The following is a 23,789-nucleotide window of genomic DNA, read 5'->3' as shown; positions in this document are numbered from 1 at the left end:
GCTAAGGGAGCTGGGGTTACTTAGCTTGGGGAACAGGAGGCTCAGTAATAAAACAAGAAACAACAGGTTCAAGCTTGAACATAGAAGATTTCACCTCAACATGAGGAGAAACTTCTTTAGAGTGAGGGTGACAGAGCCCTGGAACAGGCTGCCCAGAGAGGTTGTGGAGCCTTCTTCTCTGGAGACAATCAAAACACACCCAGATGCATTCCTGTGCAGACTACCCTAGGTGATCCTGCTCTGGCAGGAGGGTTGGCCTCGATGATGTCTTGCGGTCCCTTCCAACCTCTGAGGTGCTGTGATACAACGCACTGACGTTCAAGCCTTTCGCTTCACATTTATTTTGCAAGATCTTGCAACTTTCCAGATCATCCTGCTAGAAGATGGATAAAGTCAACCTTCTTGGATTTCCTGGCTCCTTGGTAGCTAACTGACAGAGATGAGTCCAAGAAGGACATTGAGACACTTGAACGTGTCCAGAGAAGGGCAACGAGGCTGGGGAGAGGCCTTGAGCACAGCCCTATGAGGAGAGGCTGAGGGAGCTGGGATTGTTTACCCTGGAGGAGAGGAGGCTCAGGGGAGACTTCATTGTTGTCTACAACTACCTGAAGGGGGATTGTAGCCAGGAGGGAGTTGGTCTCTTCTCTCAGGCAACCAGCACCAGAACAAGAGGACACAGTCTCAAGCTGTGCCAGGGGAAGTTTAGGCTGGAGGTGAGGAGAAAGTTCTTCACCGAGAGAGTCATTAGCCGTTGGAATGTGCTGCCCAGGGAGGTGGTGGAGTCACTGTCCCTGGAGGTGTTCAAGAGGGGATTGGACGTGGCACTTGGTGCCATGTTTTAGTCACGAGGTCTGTGGTGACAGGTTGGACTCAATGATCTTTGAGGTCTCTTCCAACCTTGGTGATTCTGTGATTCTGTGAAGTGGAGATGGGCAGAATCACACCAACCTGTGGCAGGACTGTCAGACAATAAAAATCTTGCTGTCACGAGGCAGCTCATATTCACACTCACAACAGAAGAATTCTTATGTCAGTGGTATTGTAGGCAAAATCAAGGCAAGGTGGGTCAATGTTGCCTTACAGCAGCATAAACTGGGGCAGGACAATAAATGAAATGGCTGTTTCTGTGTGAGGTCTGAAGTTTTGTAAGAACCTGCCTTTGAGAAACTCCTGGCTGCATTATGGGGCCTCAGACACAAGGATGTGACATTTTTTCTGCACAGACTGAATGAGGCCAAGAATTAAATGATAGAATAGAATAGAATAGAATAGAATAGAATAGAATAGAATAGAATAGAATAGAATAGAATAGACCAAGTTGGAAGAGACCTTTGAGATCATGGAGTCCAACCTATCATCCAACACCATCTAATCAACTAAACCATGGCACCAAGCACCCCATCCAGTCTCTTCCTAAACACCTCCAGTGATGGTGACTCCACCACCTCCCTGGGCAGCACATTCCAATGGCCAATCTCTCTCTCTGTGAAGAATTTCTTCCTAACATCCATTGTAAACCTCCCCTGGCAAAGTTTGAGACTGTGTCCTCTTGTTCTGGTGCTGGTGGCCTGAGAGAAGAGACCAACCCCCACCTGGCTACAACCTCCCTTCAGGTAGTTGTAGAGAGCAATAAGGTCACCCCTGAGCCTCCTCTTCTCCAGGCTAAGCAAACCCAGCTTCCTCAGCCTCTCCTCACAGGGCTTGTGCTCCAGACCCCTCCCCAGCTTTGTTGGCCTTCCCTGGACATGTTCCAGCAAGTCAACATCTTTCCTAAACTGAGATGATGAAGTTTGTATAAACTGAGCTATGAATTTGACCTTCAAGTTAGATTTTCCTCATGCAGAACGGTGAACCGAGCAGTGTGATGGAAAGCTCAGCATGAAGCAAAGCATGTGGAGGCAATAGCTGTTTGTGTATTTAGGTCTGTGGGCATCTGACTAACACTCATACATGTGTTCACCTTGCCATAAATAACCAGAGCACGGTGTGTTGTAATGAAGGGCATAATGGCCTGCAGCCCAGTCTCCAGCATGTTTCTGCAATGAAGATTGCTAGGGCTGCAAGGAGCCCCCCTGCTTGGTCCTGACCAGAGGGTGGGCTGAGGGAACAGCATGGGGGACACTGCTGGGCACAGGAGAAATCGCTGGATGTGATAGAGACCAGCCCAGGCACTTGACAAAAATCACAGATGGTGCTGGGGTTGGCAGGTGGCTGAGATGGAGTTATGTGAGAAATGGTAAAAGTTCACACCTAAGTAGAAAGGAAGCACTGGGGGCTTTTTGGGAGCACAACCTTGCAAGGCCTACAGCACCCTGGGCACTACATAAATAATTGCATGTAAAGCTCAGCTTGATTACATAGCCATGTCAGATATACCAGATTTGGTTGTTGCAAAACTGGGTCTGATGGGGAGGAGGTTATTTGGACAGGGTTGTCCATCTGGGATGAGACTGGGATACAGAAAGAGAGGGTTAGGGCTGGAGAGAAGAAGGTACAAGAAGATGGAGAAGGGATAACAAGAATAAAAAGAGGTACACATTGCTCACTCACTGCCAAAGTCAGGGCAATAACCCAACCTATTGCTCAGACCAGAGCAGTGAGTCAAAACTGCCACTGTGGCTGCGAGGCCCTAGGGGGATAGGTGCTCTTCCTCATGCTGGCTGACATGGGACCCAGGGGACAGAGAGGTATAGCACTTTCTTGGTTGCTTGCATGAGATCTGATGGCATTGGTAGCTACTTATGACCTTGCTGGGGTGATGAGGTGTGACTGTGCCCTCTAGCCTGTCCAAGAGTGAAAACAAGAGCACCTGAAGGCCAGTTCTCTGTGTGTGCACTTACTTTAGTGGCTCTGCATACTACCCACTGAAAATTAAATGCTACCTCTGGGGTTTGCAAAAGAATTAGAATTAACCAGGTTGGAAAAGACCTTTGAGATCATCAAGTCCAACCTATCATCCAACACCATCTAATCAACTAAACCATGGCACCAAGCACCCCATCCAGTCTCTCCCTAAACACCTCCAGGGATGGTGACTCCACCCCTCCCTGGGCAGCACATTCCAACGGCTAATCACTCTTGCTGAGAAGAATTCCTTCCTAACATCCAGCCTAAACTTCCCCTGGCACAGCTTGAGACTGTGCCCTCTTGTTCTGGTGCTGGTTGCCTGGGAGAAGAGACCAACCCCCACCTGGCTACAACCTCCCTTCAGGTAGTTGTAGAGAGCAATAAGGTCTGCCCTGAGCCTCCTCTTCTCCAGGCTAAGCGACCCCAGCTCCCTCAGCCTCTCCTCTCTAAAAGAGCAAGCTGCAAAGTGCTGTTTTAGCTCTCCTGTTTCTGCCTCTGGATCTGCTGTTTCGTTGCTCTCCAACTCCTTTGCTAAAGAGCTCAAGAAGACCACCAGCATGACCGTGATGTTCCAACTCTCTCAGCATCAGAAAGTGAATCTCCTTCAACTTGTCAGGGTGGTTTAACCTCCTTTCCCAGTGGACACTGCCAGCCTGGAGGATTTCATTTCCATTTGGAAGCCTGGGGGAAAACTGATGGGAGAGGTGAGTTGCTGACTGCCAAAAAGCCACAGTCCTATCAATATCTTCTTTCTGAAAGGGGCAAGAGTGGCTTTGGCTCAGGGTAAGGACAGGATTAAGACCCATCATCCTCAGCATGCCACATCTCCTAGCCTTAATACAATCAAAATAGGAGGAACTCATATTTTCATGCTGAAATTGCTAGGGGCACTTTTCTCTAATAGAATTGATACAGCGATGCAGCTTGCTACACACTCTTCCCAGACACTTCATAAATGCTTCTGTCACGTTGGCAACACTCAAGATATTTGAAAAGAATTATACCTTCACCTGAGAAATCCAGCTATTAGAAATTGTACACTGTAAGTCAATACTTGATGGGGTGCTTGGTTGCATGGTTTAGTTGATTAGATGGTGTTGGATGATAGGTTGGACACGATGATCTTGAAGGTCTCTTCCAACCTGGTCTGGTCTGGTCTGGTCTGGTCTATTCTATGCTATGCTATGCTACTCTACTCTACTCTACTCTACTCTACTCTACTCTACTCTACTCTACTCTACTCTACTCTACTCTACTCTACTCTACTCTACTCTACTCCTGAGTCTCCTGGAGAAGAGGAGACTCAGGGGTGGCTTTATTGCTCTCTACAACTACCTGAAGGGAGGTTGTAGACAGGCGGAGGTTGGTCTCTTCTCCCAGGCAACCAGCACTAGAACAAGAGGACACAGTCTCAGGCTGTGCCAGGGGAGGTTTAGGCTGGAGGTTAGGAGGAAGTTTCACACAGAGAGAGTGATTGCCCATTGGAATGGGCTGCCAGAGGAGGTGGTGGAGTCACCATCACTGGAGATGTTCAGGAGGAGACTTGACAGGGTGCTTGGTTGCATGGTTTAGTTGATTAGGTGGTGTTGGATGGTAGGTTGGACACGATGATCTTGAAGGTCTCTTCCAACCTGGTCTGGTCTATTCTATTCTATTCTATTCTATTCTAGTCTAGTCTAGTCTAGTCTAGTCTAGTCTATTCTAGTCTATTCTACTCTACTCTACTCTAGGCTGGGTGTGTTGGATTTATTTTCACCTGCTAAGGCACATTCTTAAGCCAAATTGATGTACACTCATTTTAAACTCCTTTAAGAATCTCCAGGATGAGTTTTGCTGTGGTATAACCAACTTGTTTGAATATCTACCCATTTGCCTAAGCCCTGGAAACCTGGGCCTGAATCCATTTGATCTGCAGTCAACAAAAGACCACAAGTTGCCAGGTTTGCAAAGCTATTTTTAAAGAAATCCATACAGGATCACACCTCAGAGGAAAGCTTTTCTGGTGTAGATCTTGGCACATGCAAATGAGAAACAACAATTAGTGACGCTCTTCAAACCATGCTTCCTCCCACAAGCAGTGGTATAATTATCATTCTGAGATGATTACTCATTTTTATCTACTTTCAACAAAAAAAGCCTCAACCCTGTACATAAGCTCCTAAGATGCTGCTGAGCTGCAATCTGAGACAAAGTAGGACTCATAGTAGATTTCGTCTCATAAAATTCTCTGGGATGGTAAATGTCCAAGTTTTGAGCCACCAGCTGACCTGGGCAAAAGGACAGAAAAGGTATTTCACCCCTTCCCAAGGGGGGAAATAAGAATTCCCCACACTGGATTGGAAGCTTAAAAGAACATCCTAGTTACAAATATATACCAAAAGCATTCAGGTGAAAGAAATACATTCACAAAGGAGGCTCAGCTCTTCACCTGAGAACTACCAGGGCAAAACCTTCCAGGAGCCTTCAGCCCACTGGGCCTCATCAGGCCCAAGAGAAGCCAAACTGCCCCCCACCCCCAAATAGTCCCAGACCTTCTGCAGGCTTCAACAGGCCCTGTGGCATAGCTGGAAATTCCCTGCCAGCCAAGGCCAGGAGAAAGCCTCTCCCCCACAAACCATAAAGGCAACAGTGCTCTTCCCAAAACAGAGAGAATAGAATAAGAATAGGAATAGGAATAGGAATAGGAAAGGTTGGAAAAGACCTTTGAGATCATTGAGTCCACCCTATCATCCAACACTATCTAATCAATTAAACCATGGCACCAAGCACCCCATCCATTCTCTCCCTAAACACCTCCAGAGGTGGTGACTCCACCACCTCCCTGGGCAGCCCATTCCAATGGCCAATCTCTCTTTCTGTGAAGAACTTCCTAACATTCAACCTAAACCTCCCATGGCACAGCTTGAGACTGTGTCCTCTTGTTCTGTTGGTGGTTGCCTGGGAGAAGAGACCAACCCCCACCTGGCTACAACCTCCCTTCAGGTAGCTGTAGACAGCAATAAGGTCTCCCCTGTGCCTCCTCTGCTCCAGGCTAAGCAAGCCCAGCTCCCTCAGCCTCTTCTCATAGGGCTTGTGCTCCAAACCCCTCCCCAGCTTTGCTACCCTTTTCTGGACATGTCCCAGCAAGTCAATATCTTTCCTAAAGTGAGGGGCCCAGAACTGGACACGGGACTCAAGGTGTGACATAACCAGTGCTGAGTACAGGGCAGAATGACCTCCCTGCTCCCTGTTTTGAGATCCCCTTCTTTGGCCATGCATCTTTACAAGATGCTGTGTTACCAACACTCCCTCTTCTATGCTTTTAACTGAATTTTGAAAGATGTTAATTTCTTTAACCTATGTGGATTCATAAGGTTGACCATTAGGGCACTGATGCCTGCTATGAAATTGTAAAGACTACAAACACAAAACCCTCTTCAGGAAAAGATTTGAAGTTTAGGCTCGAGGTGAGGAGAAAGTTCTTCACAGAGAGAGTTGTTAGCCATTGGAATAGGCTGCCCAGGGAGGTGGTGGAGTCACCGTCCCTGGAGGTGTTCAAGAGGGGATTGGATGTGGCACTTGGTGCCATGGTTTAGCCATGAGGTCTGTGGTGACAGGTTGGACTTGATGATCTTTGAGGTCTCTTCCAACCTTGGTGATTCTGCGATTCAAAGGTCTGGTGACATATCCAAATCTCATGGTGTGGAAAGGTAGTCTGTTCCCAGGGAAGAAGACATTTGCCCTGGGTGTTTTGCCGCTGCAGTACCCACTGCTGCGTTTGGCTGTCTTGCTCTGCACTTCCCTTTTGTTCTGCTGAATGGTTCAGCAAGCAGCACAGGCAGGCACAAAACAAAAGAGCGCAGATGCTGAGTATTGGAGGATCCTGGGGCCCTCCATAATCCTTCCTCCCACTGCTCAAACTTCCATTCAGACTATTTATTCATTGACTGTATGACTAAGACCTGAAATGAGATAAAATACAGGTGGGAGGACAGCTTGGATAATGAGATATCATGTCAGACATTGGCAGCTAAACTCTGCAATCCCTGGGTGTAATTCATAAGGGGGGAGGGCAAAGGAGTGTGCCACTTACAGCCCTCCTTAGAAGAACAATTCTGGAGATGAAGCTGGGCTGATGGATGGTGCAGGAACAGACATTGATGAAGCTGGTTAGTAAGGTTTAACAGCCATGTGAAGCCCCACAATGTTTGCTCTCCCAGAATACAGAATTAACCAGGCTGGAAAAGACCTTTGAGGTCATTAACCTATCACCCAACACCATCTAATCAACTAAACCACGGCACTAAGTACCTCATCCAGTCTCTTTTTAATCACCTCCAGTGATGGTGACTCCACCACCTCCCTGGGCAGCACATTCCAAAGGCCAAACACTCTTGCTGAGAAGAGGCCTAAACCTCCCCTGGCACAGCTTGAGACTGTGTCCTCTTGTTCTGGTGCTGGCTGCTTGGGAGAAGAAACCAACCCCCACCTGTCTACAACCTCCCTTCAGGTAGTTGTAGAGAGCAATAAGGTCACCCCTGAGCCTCCTCTTCTCCAGGCTAAGCAACCCCAGCTCCCTCAGTCTCTCCTCATAGGGCTTCTGCCCCAAACCCCTCCCCAGCTTTGTTGCCCTTCTCTGGACATTAGAATAAACCTTTATTAGAATAAACCAAACCAGGTTGGAAGAGACCTTCAAGATCATCGTGTCCAACCCATCAACCAATCCAACCCACCCAAACAGCTAACCCATGGCACCAAGCACCCCATCAAGTCTCCTTCTGAACACCTTCAATGACGGCGACTCCACCACCTCCCCGGGCAACCCATTCCATAGCGCAATCACTCTTTCTGTATAGAACTTCTTCCTAACATCCAACCTGAACCTCCCCTGGCGCAGCTTGAGACTGTGTCCTCTTGTTCTGGTACTGGGTGCCTGGGAGAAGAGACCATCATCAGCCTGTCTACAACCTCCCTTCAGGTAGTTGTAGAGAGTGATAAGGTCACCCCTAAGTCTCCTCTTCTCCAGGCTAAGCAGCCCCAGCTCCCTCAGCCTCTCCTCACAGGGCTGTGTTCCAAACCCCTCACCAACTTTGTTGCTCTTCTCTGGACTCGTTCCAGCAAGTCAACATCCTTCCTAAACTGAGGGGCCCAGAACTGGACACAGGACTCACGGTGTGGCTTAACCAGTGTAGTGTACAGGGGCAGAATGACCTCCCTGCTCCTGCTGGCCACACTGTTCCTGATACAGGCCAGGGATGCTATTGGCCTTTTTGGCCACCTGGGCACACTGCAGGCTCATGTTCAGCCTACCATCAACCAGTACCCCCAGGTCCCTCTCTGCCTGGCTGCTCTCCAGCCACTCTGACCCCAGCCTGTAGCACTGCATGGGGTTGTTGTGGCCAACGTGCAGAGCCCAGCACTCAGATGTCCAATATAACTAGGAAATGTTGCTGAAGGAACAGTTGTGTTTTCCCACCAGCTGAGTACCCTTATTTTTACTCTCATGAAGTGGAAGATCCCAACACCATTTGCAAGCCTCACACTTCTCATACTGCACACAGGCCCTGCAGGAGGCACAGCCCAATCCCTCACTCATTATCACTTCACAGCAAGCAAAGGCAGCTTTCAAGTGGAAGACAATATAAAAACAATGGGATGGACTTGTCCTGCAGCCCCTGATGCCTGAATAAATGCTGAGTCAGCACTCAAAATTCAACAACACTACAAGCTGCCCATGAACTAGGCTTATCTCTGGGTATGTGCCTGAAATCCTCCTTTATTGTTTTACCACCTAAAGGGAACCTCAGCAGGGAACCTCATAGGAAAGACTCGTTCTCTATGGTGAACAGTTATTGTCCTGCCACCTTTCCTGTGTCACTTGTGGTTTTAAAGACTTCTGTTTTCATTGGTCAGATACTCAGTCATCTCTTTCCTTCCTGAAGAGCCTGAGCCTGCTCACTCATTCCTCTAATGAAAACCTGTGCTGCTGTTCCTCATACAGAGGAAAAAAAGCTCATTACATAGGTGCCATATGATTAAAGATGCTTAGGTCACTCAACTCCTACAACAAAGAAAACCCTGCTCCATCAAATCCCTAAGTCATGCAAAACCAGTGAAGCACTCTCTCCTGGGTGCATAAACCCTTTCTGAGTATGGGAATGAAGCTCCTAAATTAATTAGCTACTTCAGTGGGTTTTGTTTGTTTGTCTTCAGAAGTGTTCTGAGGCTTGGAGCCCTGCCCTGCAGCACAGGATGAGTGGCAGGGTCAGGAAATTGGTGACAGAAACCTACTGCACCATGATCTGCTAAGAGTTTCATTGCTCTGCGTGTAATCCACTAACCAGGAAAGGAAGCATCTGCTTTTCAAGGTCTCCCCAATGCATAGAGGGAAAGACAGACCCCTGTAATAAAAATCTGCCCTGAATTCTCACCTGTGAATGCCTTTTCCAGCTCAATGCCTCATCTGGCTGCTTAGAGACACATCAAAGACACACAAATATTTACCAACCAGTATCATTTATTCAGGTCTGGGGAAATGGTTCTGTTTGTGTTTATATGGAGACTATCACTTTACAGGAGCTGAATGTCACTGTACACACATTGTTTTTCAAGTCAATATTTGTTTCTTGCTGCTATTCTGTGTCTGGAGGCTGGTGTTGGTGGGGCTTATTTAATCTTCACATGACTTGGTTCTGTACACAACTGCTCTGCAATTCATGAAGGCCCCAAAATGAACAAAATTTGACAGACTGAAATTCAATAGTGTATTAAGGACTTTCAAGCTCTGAAATCAATGGAAATATTTCCACTCTGAGCAGAAGATTTCAGAGTAAGCCTTAGTGAATATATGCCAAATTTCTTGCTAATAGAATAAAGCAGATGAGTCATGCCATGGCTCTAGACTTGCTCTGAGCAGAGGATTATGTATGACAGAACAAGTAGTCTTACTGTAACAGAAGGTGCTGTGGGTTCTTACATTGAAAATTGTCTTGAGTTGGGGAAAAGCACAGGGCTGGTGGTGAGACACTGGTGCTGGGGACTGTGAGTGTGGGATTTCCATCTGGTCAGGGTTCTTGCTGCAAGCACAGTACACATGAATTGCTGACAGCCCACGTGGTGTACAGCACCCTAATGGTCAAGGACAGATTCCTGTTCAGTATGAGAAAACACAGCTTGCACAGGTCCTGGGTGGAAATCCTGCTGATGAAGAAACATTCAGTTATTTGATGGGCTGAACTCTGACCTCCGTGGTGGCCTGATGCACCTTTAGTTTGCACCATGAAGCCAAAGGATTCTGCATTATGTTTATGATGCCATGAGAATAGAACAGAGTTAACCAGGCTGGAAGAGACCTCTGAGATCAAGTCCAACCTATCATCCAACACCATCTAATCAACTAAACCATGGCACCAAGCACCCCATCCAGTCTCTTCCCAAACACCCCCAGGGATGGTGACTCCACCACCTCCCTGGGCAGCACATTCCAATGGCAAATCACTCTCTCTGTGAAGAACTTCTTCCTAACACCCAGCCTAAACCTCCCCTGGTGCAGCTTGAGACTGTGTGCTCTTGTTCTGGTGCTGGCTGCCTGGGAAAAAAGATCAACCTGGCTATAACCTCCCTTCAGGTTGTTGTAGAGAGCAATAAGGTCTCCTCTGAGCCTCCTCTTCTCCAGGCTAAGCAACTCCAGCTCCCTCAGACACTGAACTGAAATCATGCAACCATCACAGTTCTTTGTTGCTCGGGCCCTGGGCTTCAGTTTGAACTAAAATCTCAATCTAACCTTGGTCATTTGCTCTGAAAAAAATTACATGAAAAAGAATGACTGCATTTATGTCTGGAGATTTGCTGTTGGTAGTGGAAGCCATGGGAACCATTAGCTCAATGCCAGACACTCTCTAAGCTGACAGCACATATGGACAATTTTTTGGTCACCCACATGATACAGCCGCTGTTCACAGTAAACATGTAAACACCCTAAACAGGGTGTTTAGGGCTGGAAGTGACCTCAAAAGATCATCCAGTCCAACTCCCCTGCCAGAGCAGGATCACCTACACCAGATCAAACAGGAGTACTTGCAGAAGGGTTTTCACAACCTCCAGAGAGGGAGACTCCACAACCCCCTGGGGCAGCCTGTTCCAGTGTTTTGTCACTCTCACAGAAAAAAAAGTGTCCTCATGTTGCCATGGAACTACCTAGTACAGCACACCTGCAGTACTGTGTAAAGGGCTGGAGCCCTCAATATAGGGCAGACAGACCTGAGGGAGAGAGTGCAGAGGAGGGCCACAAAAATGATCAGGGGGTTGGCACATCTCTACTATGATGACAGGCTGAGGGAGCTGGGGCTGTTCAGCCTGGAGAAGAGGAGGCTCTGGGGAGACCTAATAGCAGCCTTCCAGTACCTGAAGGGGGTCTACAGGAAGGATGGAGAAAGACTGTTTAGAAGAGACTGCAGTGACAGGACAAGGGGCAATGGCTTTATACTAGAGAAGGGCAGATTTAGATTGGATCAGGAAGAAGTTCTTCACTATGAGGGTGGTGAAACAGATTGCAGGGAGGTGGTTGAGGCCCCTTCCCTGGAGATATTCAAGGTGAGGCTCAACAAGGCCCTGGGCAACCTGATCTAGTTGGGGATATCCCAGCTGAGTGCAGGGGGGTCAGACTGGATGACCTATGAGGTTCTTTCTGACCTGGATCATTCTGTGACTTTGCACTGCTAGGCTATGGCCAAAATCACAGCATGCAGTGCAAGGAAGCACTTCCCAGCACAGTGAGTGCAGGGAAGGCTGTAGTGACAGCTGTCCACTGTAATGCAGGGCTAAATCCTTCATCCAAGCCCAAAGACATGGGCTGCAAAACACAGAGCTGGTGCACCTACACTCAGCTTGTGGGCATTCCACTAACTGCTCTCCACTTACCATGGTCATCTTTTCTTTCCACACTCCTGCATTCACTTTGTTCCCTTTCATGGCTTGGCTGCAAAGTGGACAAGAAATAGTCTCAAATTATGCCTGCCATCTAAGGCTAGCTACAGGACATGCTCTCATGATGATTGCAAGTTACAGGTTATACTAAGTAAGCATTTAAAAGCATTTCATATTAATTACAGTCATCAATTAATGTGAACAAAAAAGCAGCTACCAGGGGTGCAGCAGCATGATTTATATTAATTGAAAGGCACAAGTAGGATTCCTGCTTTCTAGCTGAGAAGCTATGGACATGTCTTGGGGAGCAGAGCACTCATTTACCCACTGTTGGGATATGATTCCTTTAATCTGAACCAGGTGAGAACAGCCACCACCCAAATAAATGTGCTATGGGATGCTTTCCATGCCACTGTGCTCATCACTGGGCTGAGACACTGAAAGTTCTTTGGAAATAACTGAGATGAGATTGTTTTGTCTCCTTGATGGGCACCAGCAGTGCCAGACTTGCAATACATTAGCTACATGCACTCCTATTTCCCTCAGAATCCCAGAATCAGGCAGGTTGGAAGAGACCTCCAAGAACATCAAGCCCAATCAATCACCGAACCCTATCTACTCAAGCAGGCCATGGCACTAAGTGCCTCATCCAGTCTCTTCTTAAACATCACCTGGTACTTTGACCCCATCACCTCCCTGGGCAGCTCACTCCAATGGCCAATCTCAGTTACTGTGAAGAACTTCTAAGGGCAAGACTAAACTTTCCCCTGCACAGCTTGAGACTGTGTCCTCTTGTTCTGTTGCTGGTTGCCTGGGAGAAGACCCCAATCCCCACCTGGCTACAGCCTCCCCAGCTCCCTCAGCCTCTCCTCACAGTGCTTGTGTTCCATTCCTGCCTGGCAGAGCAGGGAGAGACAAATGTAGGTTTGCAATATCTGTCAGAACAGAGAAAGTGAGAAGAGATGCATTCTGTTTTAGAAATAATTTGTGCTTTCAAAGCCTAGTTGCTGCTGTTCATCATCCTGGGCTTTGATATCACCAAGCAGCACTCCACAAGGCAGCTTTGCTGATTTGTGCTGGAGATGGCATCCACAGACACCCTTCAGAAAACAGACCCCTGGGCTGGTAGGGGTCATCACAGTACATTAGAGGTTGGAAGGGACCTCCAGAGATCAAGTCCAACTCCCCTGCCACAGAACCATCACTTAGGGTAGTCTGCACAGGAATGCATCCAGGTGGGTTTGGAAAGTCTCCAGAGGAGGAAACTCCACAACCTCTCTGGACAGCCTGTTCCAGTGCTCTGTGACCCTCATTGTAAAGAAGTTTCTCCTCATGTTGAAGTGAAACCTTCTACATTCAAGCTTGTACCTGTTGTTCCTTGTCTTATTACTGTGCACCACTGAGGGAGCTTGGCCCCCTCCACTTGACATCCACCCCTCAGATATTGATAGACATTGATCTGATCCCCTCTCAGTCTTCTCAAGACTAAACAGTCACAGTCTCTGTTCACAGGAAAGATGTTCATGTCCCCTAATCATCTTCATGGTTCTCTGTTGGATTCTCTCCAGAAGGTCTCTGTCTCTTTTGAACTGAGAAACCCAAAATAGGACACAGTATTCCAGGTGTGGTCTCTCCAGGGCAGAGTAGAGGGGAGAAGAACCTCCCTAGACCTGCTGGACACACTTTTCTTTATGCACCCCCAGACACCAATGGCTCTCTTGGCCACCAGGGCACATTGCTGTCCCATGGAGAACTTGCTGTCCATCAGCACTCCAAGGAGCTGCTTTCCAGCAGGACAGCCCCTAACCTGTACTGGTGCCTGCTGTTATTCCTCCCCAGATGCAGGACCCTGCACTTGTTCTTACTGAACTTCATGAGGTTTGAGTTGTGTGGAGATGGCTTCCTAATGGAAAATCTTGCCTCCCCTACAAACAAACACACACAAAGGAGGTACATGGCAAGATAAAAGGCAACTTGATCCTCTGAAAGTCACATCACACTTTAACATTGGTAAGACAACTTGTCAGGGCATTAGGAATTTACTTCAGTGTTTCCACTACCTACACTTCAGATAAAGACTAAATTTTGCTGAGCAATAGGAGTGAAATAGCCAAACCCTTTCACAAATGCAGTGGGATTTTAAATGGTTCTTACACCAGTAATTTTTAGTCACTCTTGAATTTCATCTAAGTATTTAATTTCTTATGTCACTAAACAGAAGACCTTATTCTCAAGATAAGGTAGCTTCAAATCCATAATCCATCAGAGCTACCAGATTAGCTTTTGATTTCTTTGCACAGTAAATAAATAAGCATGCCCTTAAAGATGCTGACTTGGTCTAGTGGAAGGTGTCCTTTCCCATGGCAAGGGGGGTAAAATTAGATCCTAGAGTCACAGAATCACCAGAGTTAGAAGTGGCCTTTACAGGTCATCTAGTTTAGCCCACCTCCCTCACCCCAGCCTTCATTTTCCCAAAGCAGCTCCTGCTCCCTCTCCACCCCCCTGTCCCCTGCCTCAACAGCTTCTGCCCCACCATCACCACTTTTGCACCCATCCCAGAGCCAGGGGCAAGACCTTCAACCAGCCAAGGTACCACACAGAGGAGCTCAGCCCCAGTAAGGAGGACCAGCCAGCACCCGTGGATGATATTGGAGCAGTCATCAATTCTGGTCCTAACAACCGGGGGGCCACCAGGCCCCCCGGCCTTTGTTGTCACCACCACCATCACCCAGTGATGTGCACCATAGGTACTCACCAGTGATAAGAGGAGGATCCCTCAGCCCAGATGGGCTCAGCTTGGGGCTTCTGGCTTTCCTGGGGGGGATTAAATAGGGGAGTGGGTGGGGAGGGCAAAGTGACCACACCTGGGGTGGGAGGAGGCTCCAACAGACTTCCAACCCCCCTGCCACAGGCACAGACACTTCCCATTAGAGCAGGTTGCTGAAGGCCTTGTCCAGCCTGGCCTTGAACACCTCCAGGGAGAGAACATCATGACCTCCTTGGGCAACATATCCCAGTGTCTCACCACTCTCATGTAAAGAATTTCTTCCTAATATCTAGTCTAAATCTACCCTCCCCAAGCTTCTGTCCATTCCCTCTCATCCTATCACTACATACAGAACAAGAGGAAATGGCCTCGACCTGCAACTGGATAGGTTTAGACTGGGCATTAGGAAAAGATTTTTCACAGCAAGAGTGGTGAGGCATTGGCTGCCCAGGGAGGTGTTTGGGTCCGCAATCCTGGATGTGTTTAAAGGTGGTTTGGATGTGGTGCTTGGGGATATGGTTTAGGGGTGAACCTTGTAGAGTAGGGCTCTGGGTTGGACTTGGTGATCCTGAGGGTCTTTTCCAACCTAAATGTTTCTGTGATTCTGTGAAATCCACCCCCATGCCAGACAGACCCTTCTGCCTTCCCAGGAGAAGGGAGAATGAGGGGGAGCTGGCCATACAGCCAGCTTATAAAGAGATAGCAGAATTATGGGATAGGATAACAATTTACACTTCCCACTCCATCCCTGCACCTTTCTGGTCCTCCTGGACGTCCTCAGCTCTGTGGTTCTTAAATGCATCCTGCCTCAAACCACAACAATTGTTAAAAAAAATCTTCCCAGATATTTATCCAAATATGATCAAGTGCTTTTTGTGTTTCTATAAACCCTCAGTGATGGAATCAGTGTGCCAGGCTATGAGTTCACTGAGGGATTACCTCACTCTGCAAGCAAAGAGGAATCACAGAAACACAGAATCATCAAGGTTGGAAGAGACCTCAAAGATCACCAAGTCTAACCTGTCACCACAGACCTCATGACTAAACCATGGCACCAAGTGGCACGTCCAATCCCTCTTGAACACCTCCAGGGATGGTGACTCCACCACCTCCCCAGGCAGCACATTCCAATGGCTAACGACTCTCTCGGTGAAGAACTTTCTCCTCACCTCCAGCCTAAACTTCCCCTGGTGCAGCTTGAGACTGTGTCCTCTTGTTCTGGTACTGGTTGCCTGAGAGAAGAGACCAAAACTCTTCTGGCTACAACCTCCCTTCAGGTAGTTGTAGACAGCAAAAAGGTCTCCCCTGAGCCTCCTCTTCTCCAGGCTAAACAACCCCAGCTCCCTCAGCCTCTCCTCATAGGGCTTGTGCTCAAGGCCTCTTCCCAGCCTTGTTGCCTTTCTCTGGACAAGTTCGAGAGTCTCAATGTCCTTATTAAACTGAGGGGCCCAGAACTGGACACAGGACTCAAGGTGTGGCCTAACCAATGCAGAGTACAGGGGCACAATGACTTCCCTGCTCCTGCTGGCCACACTATTCCTAATGCAGGCCAGGATGCCATTGGCCTTCATTGGCCACTTGGGCACACTGCTGGCTCATGTTCTGGTGGTTGTCAATCAGCACCCCCAGGAGAAAGAGGGTATAGGAAAATGCAAAGTACTGCAAGTCTTTAAAATACATTTTGGAGATAAAGGGAGGTGAGTTATCTTGTTACTTTTCCCCTGTTATAATTAGCCACCACTGCAAACTTGGTGCCTGTAGCAAAATTTGACCAGAGGCATAGGATCATAGGATGTTAGGGGCTGGAAGAGACCTCTGGAGATCATTGATTCCAACCTCCCTGGCAAAGCAGGTTCATGTAAGGTAGTCTGCACAGGAGTGCATCCAGGCAGGTTTTGAAAGTTTCCAGAGATGGACACTCCACAACCTCTCTGGGCAGCCTGTTCAGTGCTCTGTCACCCTCACTGTAAGAAGTTTCTCCTCAAGTTCAGGTACTAGGGCCATAGTATCCAGCACAGGCCACACAGTAATGTATCCAGAGGGGTCTTGAAAGTCTCCAGAGAAGGAGACTCCACAACCTCTCTGGGGAACCTGTTGAACTCCTTTTTTCTATCATCAGATTTATTATCCTTTGTTTACAAAGGCCTGCAGTGACAGGAGGAGGGGCAATGGCTTTAAGCTGGAGAAGGTCTGGAGCCCTCAATAGAGGAAGGATATGCACCTGATGGAAAGGGTCCAGAGGAGGGCCACAAAAATGATCAGGGGGTTGGAGCACCTCTGCTACAAAGACAGGCTGAGGGAGCTGGGGTTGTTCAGCCTGGAGAAGGCTCTGGGGAGACCCAACAGCAGCCTGCCAGTACCTGAAGGGAGCCTACATGAAGGAAGAGACTGTTTACAAGGGCCTGAGGTGACAGGATGAGGGGCAATGGTTTCAAACTAGAGAAGGGCAGATTTAGATTGGATCAGGAAGAAGTTCTTCACTATGAGGGTGGTGAAACACTGCAACAGGTTGCCCAGGGAGGTGGTTGAGGCTCCTTCCCTGGAGATATCCAAAGGGAGGCTCAACAAGGCAACCTGATCTAGTTGGGGATATCCCTGATGACTGCAGGGAGGTCAGACTGACCCTTGAGGTTCTTTCTGACCTGGATCATTCTGTGACTTTGCACTGCTAGGCTATGGCCAAAATCACAGCATGCAGTGCAAGGAAGCACTTCCCAGCACAGTGAGTGCAGGGAAGGCTGTAGTGACAGCTGTCCACTGTAATGCAGGGCTAAATCCTTCATCCAAGCCCAAAGACATGGGCTGCAAAACACAGAACTGATGCACCTACACTCACTAACTGCTCTCCATTTACCATGGTCATCTTTTCTTTCCACACTCCTGCATTCACTTTGTTCCCTTTCATGGCTTGGCTGCAAAGTGGACAAGAAATAGTCTCAAATTATGCCTGCCATCTAAGGCTAGCTACAGGACATGCTCTCATGATGATTGCAAGTTACAGGTTATACTAAGTAAGCATTTAAAAGCATTTCGTATTAATTACAGTCATCAATTAATGTGAACAAAAAAGCAGCTACCAGGGGTGCAGCAGCATGATTTATATTAATTGAAAGGCACAAGTAGGATTCCTGCTTTCTAGCTGAGAAGCTATGGACGTGTCTTGGGGAGCAGAGCTCTCATTTGCCCAATGCTGGGATATGATCCCTTTAATCTGAACCAGGTGAGAACAGCCACCACCCAAATAAATGTGCTATGGGATGCTTTCCATGCCACTGTGCTCACCACTGGGCTGAGACACTGTGGGAAGAGTTGTAGACAGCAGTAAGGTCTCCCCTGACATTTCTCTTCTCCAGGCTAAACACCCCCAGCTCCCTCAGCCTCTCCTCACAGGGCTTGTGCCCCAAATCCCTACCCAGCCTTGTTGCCCTTTTCTGGACATGTTCCAGCAAGTCAACATCCTTCCTAAACTGAGGGGCCCAGAACTGGACACAGGACTCAAGGTGTGGCCTGACCAGTGCTGAGTACAGGGGCACAATGACTTCCCTGCTCCTGCTGGATACACTATTTCTGATGCAGGCCAGGATGCCATTGGCCTTCAAGGCCACCTGGGCACACTGCTGGCTCGTGTTCAGTTAGCTGTCAAGCAGTACCCCCAGGTCCCTTTCTGCCTGGCTGCTCTCCAGCCACTCTGACCCCTGCCTGTAGCATGGGGTTGTTGTGTACCCTTATCTGTTGTGTACCTCCTCTGTACCCTTAGACTAAAGTGTCCTCATGGCATTATTGCAACACATCATCTTGCAACTGTGGGGCCAGGGTGGGACATCAGAGACAGTGGTGGACTCTCAGGGAGCTGCTTGGTGCCACGGGAGAGATAGGGGTAGCTGAGATAGTATTTGGGGCAGCAGTGCCCAGACTGTTCTGCTGGTGACCCCACATCTCCCTGCTCATGCTTCAGGCCCATGGACACTCTGTCTGGACTTCACAGGAGTGCTCTGCCTCCTCAAGGGGCTTCAGGTAGGGATCACTATTTTATCAGAGGGAGGAGATTGTGAAGACAGTCTAGACAGAAGTGGGAGAAAGCAACACACTTTTTAAATGGATTTGCTGGAATTGACCAGAAGGTGGGAGGCTCAGAGGCAGGCTCTGACTGCTATGTAGTAGTTTTGTCTCCAGCCGCAGCACCCTTGGTGGTACTGAGTAATGTCTCAACTACTCTCTTTCCCAACACACCTTGCAATCTCTCAAAAACTCATTTCATGTGACCCCTTGTAGACTTGGAGAAGGAGGTTGATCAGATGGCCTCTTGAGGCCCAACCTACACGAGGCATGACTCTGTGATTCCAGCCACTGTTGCACACCTTAGAAGAAAACATGGAAGTGACCTAATCATCTCAACCTCTCCTAGTTTAAAAAGGAAATCCTTCTCTACCTAGGGAAGCCTTTTAGAAAACTTTCAATTAGTGACAGCAGCAGCAGTACTAAACCTCATTTGGGCAAGGGAGCTACTGCAACATTGGTATTTCTTAGATAAGTTTAAGGAAAGTCTCTTCCTTTCAACCCAGCATCTCTGTTTTGCCACAGCCACGTGCCACATAATCCCATCTGTCCAAAGCTGGGTCCTGTGATGCCTCAGCCCCTGTGAGAAGCAAAGTCCCACCATCCTGTGGGCTGGGGGGGAACCAGTGAGTCACCGCTCTCAAAAAGCACTATCATGGGGCACAGGCAGCACAGCAGACTGCTGGGATAGTGAATCACATCCCTCACAAACCACAGAATGTGACAGGAAGAGATGGATATGGAGGTAACCCTAGAGAGGTTCACCAACTTGCCATGCAGCCTGAGCAGTCCCAAAGCTCACACCCCAAAAGAGGTTGCAGCTATGGGTGGCTGGAGGCTGGTGCTGCCATCCTTCTTGCCCAGTCTTTGTGAAGATAGTTGGGCCACAGGGTCCCTTGTGACTCTACCCTCAGTGGTGAGGGAGTGGCTTCACTTGGAATCGTGATGGAGGGTGAGAAGCAGCTGACTGCTCTGGAGGGACTGCACTGCTGTGTTGACTCAGAGGTGCTGGTGACACAGACTCCTCAGCTGGGAGAGCATCTCTCAAGGCACCAGGAGGTTGTCAAAGGGAGGCTGAAGCAGTAAGGATGGCTGCAGGTTGCCATAGTAAATTAAACATTACAAAACAGTAGACAGTTTTATATGATCTAGTAACTGTATTAGACCTTGAGATCAGACTCATTTATTAACGCATGGTACACAGAACACATCAAGTGCCAAAATTCCTCCAGTTCAGGTCCTTTCCAGAGGCCTTGGTGTAGAAGATATATCCAGTAGGAGTTAGCAGGAGCTGGAAATGTATTCTGGAAGCTGTTCCAGCAATGTCAGAGGAGCAACTGGAGACCTTACTCCTAGTGGTCATTTGTCACACAAGCACTGCTGGTGCACTTGGAAGGAAATATCAATCCAAAATAGTTTTGTGGAGATTGTCCAGCAAGTCTTCCTCTCAATGACCATGTGAGAGGTACTCCGTGTTTCAAACCAGTTTGATTTGCTTCTCACCTAGAGCAGCACTGGTTGTGCAGAAAGCGACCTCCTGCATACTCACACTGGTGGAGCCACTGCCTGCTTTACCCATTGCTGAAGGGTGGCAAACACACCTATGGGCTGAGTGCCTGCAGGAGGAAAACAAAGCAATTCAGAGGTATGTAACCAGCTGCAGGAATGCTTGTGCTGCTCCTCGTCCTCCTCTGCATAGTGGATGTGCAGGCACTCACCTTTGATGGATGATTACTCTTGGATGAGCTCGCTAATGGCTTCAGTTCCGTCGCTCACAAAACCGATCTTCCCGATTCCTGAAAGACCCCATTAACACTGCATTAGAAGCCTGATGGCTTTCATTCCCTGAATTATTCAATTACTTAAATTTTTTAAACATATCAGAATACCTTCCAAGTCAAACGTGCGCTCTCGGCTCTTCTGGGAGAGGGGCTGACCTTGAGCACGCTTCGGAGGGCTGCTGCAGCCTTGCTTTTCTCTTCTCACACACTGTCCCTACAGCACTCAGCCTTGTACCTTCAGAAAAAGGTGTTATTGACAAAAGCAGCATGCTAAGTGGCTTGCTTTTTTTCCCCTTTATTTTTTTTTTTGGTGATTTATCCAAGTGCCAGTTTGCTCCCACATGCCGAGAGTGGATAATAGCAGGTCTCAATCAAAGTTAAAATTACTAACGCTCTTCTGTCTGTGGAAAACTTAATGCAGGGAAAAAAAACCCAACCCAACCTTTAATGATGATGCTGCCCTACTGATCTTACTACAGCCTGGCAGGTCCTGCCTGACCAACTTGATCTCCTTCTATGATCAGGTGACCCGCCTGGTGGGTGTGGGGAGGCCTGTGGATGTAGTCTACCTGGACCTCAGCAAGGCCTTTGACACCGTCCCCTATAGCAAACTCCTGGCCAAGCTGTCAGCCCATGGCTTGGACGGGAGCACACTGCGATGGGTTAGGAACTGGCTGGATGGCTGAGCCCAGAGAGTGGTGGTGAATGGTGCCACATCCAGCTGGCAGCCAGTCTCTAGTGGTGTGCCCCAAGGATCAGTGCTGGGCCCTGTGCTCTTTAACATCTTTGATGATGCTCTGGATGAGGGCACTGAGTCCATCATCAGTAAATTTGCTGATGACACCAAGCTGGGGACAGGAGTTGATCTGCTGGAGGGTAGAGAGGCTCTGCAGAGGGACCTCGACAGGCTGGACAGATGGGCAGAGTCCAAGGGCATGAGATTGAACACATCCAAGTGCTGGGTTCTGCACATTGGCCACAACAACCCCATGCAGTGCTACAGGCTGGGGTCAGAGTGGCTGGAGAGCAGCCAGGCAGAGAGGGACCTGGGGGTACTGGTTGATAGGAGGCTGAACATGAGCCTGCAGTGTGCCCAGGCAGCCAAGAGGGCCAATGGTATTCTGGCCTGCATCAAGAACAGTGTAGCCAGCAGGAGCAGGGAGGTCATTCTGCCCCTGTACACTGCACTGGTTAGGCCACACCTCGAGTCCTGTGTCCAGTTCTGGGCCCCTCAGTTTAGGAAGGAGGTTGACTTGCTGGAACGAGTCCAGAGAAGGGCAACAAAGTTGGTGAGGGGTTTGGAACACAAGCCCTATGAGGAGAGGCTGAGGGAGCTGGGCTTGCTTAGCCTGGAGAAGAGGAGACTCAGGGGTGACCTTATTGCTCTCTACAACTACCTGAAGGGAGGTTATAGACAGGCAGAGGTTGGTCTCTTCTCCCAGGCAGCCAGTACCAGAACAAGAGGACACAGTCTCAGGCTGTGCCAGGGGAGGTTTAGGTTGGATGTTAGGAAGAAGTTCTATACAGAAAGAGTGATTGCCCATTGGAATGGGCTGCCCGGGGAGGTGGTGGAGTCGCCGTCATTGGAGGTGTTCAGGAGGTGACTTGCTGGGGTGCTTGGTGCCATGGGTTAGTTGTTTAGGTGGTGTTGGATTGGTTGATGGGTTGGACACAATGATCTTGAAGGTCTCTTCCAGCCTGGTCTGGTCTGGTCTATTCTATTCTATTCTATTCTAAGATATACAATATTTAAGATTTATAAACAGCACAAGAAACTCCCTGGTTTTGTCCTGGTTACCAACAGCTACCCCTTCCCTGCTCCCTTTCCCCACTCTATACAAGGTAAAAGGGTGAGAGCAGAGCGGAGAGTAGGCTGCTAGTACTTAGCCATGACATTGAATGCAGTCAAGGTCAGCGAGCAATCAGCTAGTGTCTGCTAGAGTGAAGAAATCAAAAAGAGAAAGTGTTAGTTTACACAACTAACTTTATGTTAGTTATCAGACCAATGGGATTTAGACCTTGTCATTATTTTCCCTTTTACATCCAATGGTAATTTAGAATAGAATAGAATAGAATAGAATAGAATAGAATAGAATAGAATAGAATAGAATAGACCAGGTTGGAAGAGACCTTCAAGATCATCGCGTCCAACCTATCATCCAACACCACCTAATCAACTAAACCATGCAACCAAGCATCCTGTCAAGTCTCCTCCTGAACACCTCCAGTGGTGGCGACTCCACCACCACCCCAGACAGCCCATTCCAATGGGCAATTTCTCTCTCTGTGTAAAACTTCCTCCTGATCTCCAGCCTGAACCTACCCTGGCACAGCCTGAGACTGTGTCCTTTTTTTCTAGTGCTGGGTGCTGGGAGAAGAGACCAACCCCCAGCTGGCTACAATCTCCCTTCAGGTAGTTGTAGACAGCAATAAGGTCATCCCTGAATGTCCTCTTCTCCAGGCTAAGCAGCCCCAGCTCCCTCAGCCTCTCCTCACCTCTCCAGACCTCTCCCCAGCTTTGTTGCCCTTCTGTGGACATGTTCCAGAAAGTCAACATCTTTCCTAAACTGAGGGGCCCAGAACTGGACACAGGACTCAAGATGTGGCCTAACAAGTGCTGAGTACAGGGGCAGAATGACCTCCCTGCTCCTGCTGGCCACACTAATGCTGATCTATTTACATTCTACTACTTTCTGTTCAAGATCTGTGGAAAATTTCCTAGGCACAGCCTAAAACTGCTGCACACTGACACTGGTAATTCAACAGTATGCTGACAGCGATCAGCTCAGAGAATTGCTCTGTCCTCCTCTTGAATATACATTTATAGCAGCAAATTTTGCCTATGTATTTCCTCAAAGCTGGAAGCTGTTGAAATTGTTTTTGCACAGGATGCTGGAATGGTCTTTAAAAAAAAGCCCCAAACAACTAATCAGCAACAGCAGCCGCTCTTGCGTTGAGTTATTGACACTTTGGTGTCTGCCTACGGTCCCAACATACATAGACAATGCACCATTCTCTTTCTCCAGCTGTGCTCACCCCAGGGTGTTTTGTGACTCACAAGTTAGGAGTACTTTTTACTTGGAGCCTGCTAAACCTTGTCAGTCTAAAAGGGCAGAGAGCTGATTTCACAGTAACACAGTATAACTTAGGCCAACCCCTTCCCGGCTACAACCACCTTTCAGGTAGTTGTAGAGGGCAATGAGGTCACCCCTGAGCCTCCTCTTCTCCAGGCTAAACAATCCCAGCTCCCTCAGCCTCTCCTCATAGGGCTTGTGTTCAAGGCCTCTCCCCAGCCTCATTGCCCTTCTCCGGACACGTTCAAGTGTTTCGATGTCCTTCTTAAACTGAGGGGCCCAGAACCGGACACAGGACTCAAGATGCGGCCTAACCAAAGCAGACTACAGGGGCACAATGACCTCCCTGCTCCTCTTGGC

The 23,789-nt window shown here is 48.5% G+C and overlaps 1 protein-coding gene across 2 annotated transcripts in view; it reads right to left on the bottom strand.

Moving 5' to 3' along the window:
• Positions 1–23,789, bottom strand: part of HTR1E (5-hydroxytryptamine receptor 1E) — a 50,624-nt gene that overhangs the window by 8,204 nt on the left and 18,631 nt on the right. Inside the window, exons 2-4 of one of the 2 annotated variants that reach the window (XR_010988405.1) lie at positions 20,464–20,590; positions 20,293–20,370; positions 19,761–20,190 (exon numbers count right to left, since the gene is read on the bottom strand). The exons of the other annotated variant lie outside the window; for it this stretch is intronic. The gene's annotated coding sequence lies outside the window, so the exon portion shown is untranslated. Of the gene's footprint in view, positions 1–19,760; positions 20,191–20,292; positions 20,371–20,463; positions 20,591–23,789 lie in introns of those variants that run through there. 2 annotated transcript variants of the gene reach the window in all.

Source organism: Melanerpes formicivorus, unplaced genomic scaffold (genome assembly GCF_026170545.1).
Source record: "Melanerpes formicivorus ecotype bairdi unplaced genomic scaffold, bMelFor1.0.p_v2 SCAF_2, whole genome shotgun sequence".
In the NCBI taxonomy this organism is placed as follows: Eukaryota; Metazoa; Chordata; class Aves; order Piciformes; family Picidae; genus Melanerpes; species Melanerpes formicivorus.
The sequence above is the reverse complement of the archived record's forward strand: the minus strand, read 5'-3'. Positions and strand labels throughout refer to the sequence as shown.